At 35.1% G+C, this 4,490-nt stretch overlaps 1 long non-coding RNA gene across 1 annotated transcript; it reads right to left on the reverse strand.

Moving 5' to 3' along the window:
* Window positions 1-642: 642 nt before the first annotated feature.
* LOC130047836 (uncharacterized) lies at window positions 643-1,775 on the reverse strand. The gene is made up of 2 exons (XR_008796665.1): window positions 1,058-1,775; window positions 643-961 (listed from the first exon to the last, which is right to left on the reverse strand). It is a non-coding gene; the product is annotated as an uncharacterized LOC130047836 (long non-coding RNA).
* Window positions 1,776-4,490: the final 2,715 nt, after the last annotated feature.

Genomic DNA, 4,490 nt, shown 5'->3' on the forward strand with positions numbered 1-4,490 from the left:
GTTGGGCCAACGTAATCAGTTACATTGGGCCAATGTTGGCAAATGACGTTGGCCCAATGTAATTTTGCTCATCGGCCCAATGTTGGCCCAACGAGTTGGGCCAACGTTGGCCCAATGTAATGCAAGTTTTCTCATGACATTGGCCCAACATTGAATCAACGTTGGCCCAATGTGTGTGACATTGGGCCATCGTTGGCCCAACGTTGGCCCAACGTCATAAGTAGCCCTGTGTTGTGTTCCTTTTTCGTATATTAGCCCAACATTGAATCAACATTGACCCAGTGTGTGTGATATTGGGCCATCATTGGCCCAACATCATACACAGGTTGGCTTAATGTTGTGTACATTTTCTAATGATATTGACCAATCACTGAAATAAAATTGGCCCAATGTTTGCCGAACATCATATACACATTTGGTTATTTGTTTTGTTTTTTCATTTAAGCAATAAAATATTGTATTCAAATTTTAGAAATGATTCCAATTTGCAGATGAATTAACTAATCTCATAATCCTCCTTCAATTACAATATAAGGTTGACCACTGTTAGAGCTCAGTAGAAAATCTATCCATTTTTTTAAAAATCTCCACCAGAGACATAAGGATTATTCAACTTCTACACATTATCAAAACAAAATAAAAGACATCTAATGAATTTAATTTGTGTTAACAACTGGTCAAATGAAAATATGATTAAAACAATAAATGCATTCCAGTGTAAACAAGTTAACTTTGTCTCTTTGTCTGATACATGTGCATACACTTTAATTCTTCCACAATTATGAATCACTGTCCTCTGTTGCATTCTGGGAGCTTTGGTTTCTCTCTTTTTCTTTTTTTCTTTCCTCTCTTTCTTTTCGACCTCCTTCACGGTCACATGCGTACCGGAACCACTCTTTGATAACATTGTTTATCTCATTGTGTGTTGCGTCTGCACATAATCGGTTTGCTCGAGCAGCTCCTTTCAATAAAAGTCAAAGTATTAACCTGTGGCTCTGCTTTGCAATCTGAAATATTTAACTGATTTGAGATAGATATACATATATAATGTACTTACATTTCTGTATACGTATGCCAGGACGTATTACTTTAATCTGAATTCACAATAAAAACGATTCCCCGGAATGAGCTTTCCTTTTTCAGTTGCCTTGTTTCACGTTATTCCTCAGTAAAACTCCGAGATTAGCTAGAATGCTGGACGCGTAAAATAGATACAGGATTGACCATCCCAACATATCAGATATCAAGATTACCATGGAAACTGGCCAGTCTCAAGCTGTGAAAAACTCTGTCCTAATTGCTTGGTCAGTAAATGTGCTCTTATCTTAGAATCTGCTTCCTAAATCCAACACTTTAGAGCATTTATGTAATCTTTGCATGTGTTAAACCTTTCTCTTTTGAGTTCATTCTTTTGATATGCAAGGTTAATTTTCATCCCTGCACAAATGATAATTGAATGTATGTTAATTTTTTAATATGTTTTCTAAAAAAGAAATCAATTATGTATGCATATATTTTACAAAAATTATAAATATTTCAAATCAATTATACATTCTATATATACGTAGCTTATTTTAATTAACTCATCATCCTCTTCTTCAAAACATGCGAGTCATGCGCATTTGTGTGTGCGTGTGTCATAAATATAGATATCAAAATCTATTTTTTAGTCGAATTTCATCACAATCTTACAATGTTGGCCCAATGTTGGGCCAATGTTGTATTCCCAACTAACCTCGGTACCAGTATGAAAGTGATAAGTTGACATTGGCCCAATGTTGGGCCAGCATTGTGTAGACAACATACTCCGGCAATTAATTAGTCACAATATTACAACGTTGGCCCAATGTTGGGCCAATGTTGTATTCCCGACTAACCCCAGCATCAGAGTATGAACGTGATATGTTGACATTGGTCCGATGTTGGGCCAACGTTGTTTAGCCAACGCCAACCATCGGCCAACGGTCCAACCATTAGCCAACGTTGGGCCAACGTAGTCATGCTATCTGGGACCGTGTATATGGGGCAGATGTTGGTAAATGCAACGAAAAATTCACTATGGCTGAAAAATGGCGAGGCGAAACATTTGCAGATTTTACTCTCCGTAATTTGTAAACTTTAAAGTACAATTACTGTATGTATTCATTTATACGAGTTTTTATGTATTTGAAAAAAATATGAATGAAACCGATTGTTATATTTCCTCCAAGCATTAAAAAGAAGTTTGGAGCCAAAATATCAGCAAATAGTTTGGAATATAACTTGATATTTTTCAGACGCATATGTAAGTATCAGTAAATGCACATCAAAATACATATCTTGTTTTAAAAATCTTTAATTCCAGACAAAGGAAGTTATATACGAATAATTTTTTTCACTTTATTTGCATTAAAATCGTTAACTCTTTCAATATTTAGAATAGAGTTCGGGGTTATTTAAGAAGTGACTGTTTTTTAACTTTTTAGAAATAGAAAAATCACGTTACATTTATCTCATTTGTCAAAGTTGATTTTTCCATTTAAAAAAAATCGAGGAAAAAGAATAGTTAAAGTGAAATAAGTAAATGGTTAAAGTAAAATAAAAAAAATGATTCGATATTAAGTAAATCAAGGAATTTGAATGTATAAAACTTTCAATGTCCATATATTGTACTACACCAAAGTGCACATGATTCGACCACATAGGATGAACAGCGATGTACACAGATGCATGAATCTAACTTAATCAGATTTTTAGTATTCTTAACAGACTGTTCTGTGTATTCGATGTTCGTACATGTAGTTTTACAACGATTTTGTAATTTTGAATATGGGACGGATACAATTTTTATACATGTAATTATAATCTCTCTCTCTCTCTCTCTCTCTCTCTCTCTCTCTCTCTCTCTCTCTCTCTCTCTCTGAGAGGCATTGCTTTCGTCTAGACACGGCTCTAAAAATAAAAAGCTCAAATTGTCGAGGCCATCGAAAATGTAAGCCCCCATATTTTAAAAAAGTATTTCCCCAATCACCAGTACGATATTAAAATGATAATACACATGTATTGTCTATTACACTTACCTCGTTTAAAGTCAGCATTTCACAAATTCTGTAGTCGTTATAACGATCTAGTTCGTCAATACAACCTATCATTGGGTCAAATGCTGTCTGACTTGTTTCATACCGATTGTTAGGCCGTTCTTGGCACACTGATTTTGACTACGGATATCTCCGTTTGTCTGATCAAGATATATGGGCATTGGCTCACAGCGGGTTTGGCGGGTGGACAGACGATGTTTACTCCTCCTAGACACCTGATCCCACCTCTGGTGTGTCCAGGTGTCCGTGTTTGCCCAACTCTCTATTTTGTATTGCTTATAGGAGTTATGAGATTGATCACTGTTCGTTATGTTCAACTCTTAATTTGTTTACATTTCTCAAATTCCCATTAACATTGAGATATCAACATTTTGTAAGCAGTATGTAAACACCCAGAAAAAATAACAAGTCTTAATTTGATGGAACGCATACATTATTTGATATATGAATAAGTGAATTGATACAGGTATGTACAAATTCTATGATTATACGAAAGAAAATTTAAATATTGTTCCTTTTTCTCCATCTCCTTTTCTTGTGACTTTGTAATGTGAACATATTTCACAATTTTTGTCTACAATTATCAATAATACTTACATGAATTTTGAATTTTTCAACATATAAAATTAACGGCATCTCTTTCATATCATTTGGTGAAGTCCCATATAACAGCACGTGTCATCGTTTTTCAATGTAAGAAAGGAGAGCAGCCGGAGAAGATGACTTATTAAAACATTTTTGTTACGCAATCCTTTGTCTTTTTAGGCTTTTATATAGAAGAAAGTCCACTTGTAATGAAAAGGTTACCTGTAGGTGTCCAATAACTTGACAATTGCTGTCCATTATTTTTAAGAATGGACAGATGCTGTCTGTTCTTAAAAATAATGGACAGTGATTGTCAACTTATTGGACAGTGCCAGGTAACAGTGCTCGAGCTGGGCTTCGCCATTTTCGCCAATGGCGAATTTTTTTCAAAAATGGCGAAAAAAAATTGAAAGTGGCGAAAATCCCTTTTTGCAATAAATTGTATTTTTAATCCTTTGTCAATGACACATTATCGCCTGTTTGTTTATGCAGTCAAAATCAGTTTATTCAGTCAACGCGTGCGACCGGAAATCTCGCGTCGCTCCAGTGCACACAGAGCTGGTCACAGCCTCAGGTAATTTATGGCTGCAAAAAAGTCGGTGATTATGTAATAAAGTACATCGGACAGCTGTTTACCCTGCTGTGGTCAATTGTTTAACATTTAGTCTTATTCGTTATCGTGTTATCATCTCCACATTAATGTCAATTCTTAACCAGAGAACCGACCGGTAATTAAATTGGCCGTATTATTGTCTATAATGTATATATGAATACATCAATTGTTTGTTTTTGCGGCCAAACTCGTTGATTACAAGATTTTAATGTGTT

This window comes from Ostrea edulis, chromosome 7, assembly GCF_947568905.1.
Source record: "Ostrea edulis chromosome 7, xbOstEdul1.1, whole genome shotgun sequence".
Classification (NCBI taxonomy): Eukaryota; Metazoa; Mollusca; class Bivalvia; order Ostreida; family Ostreidae; genus Ostrea; species Ostrea edulis.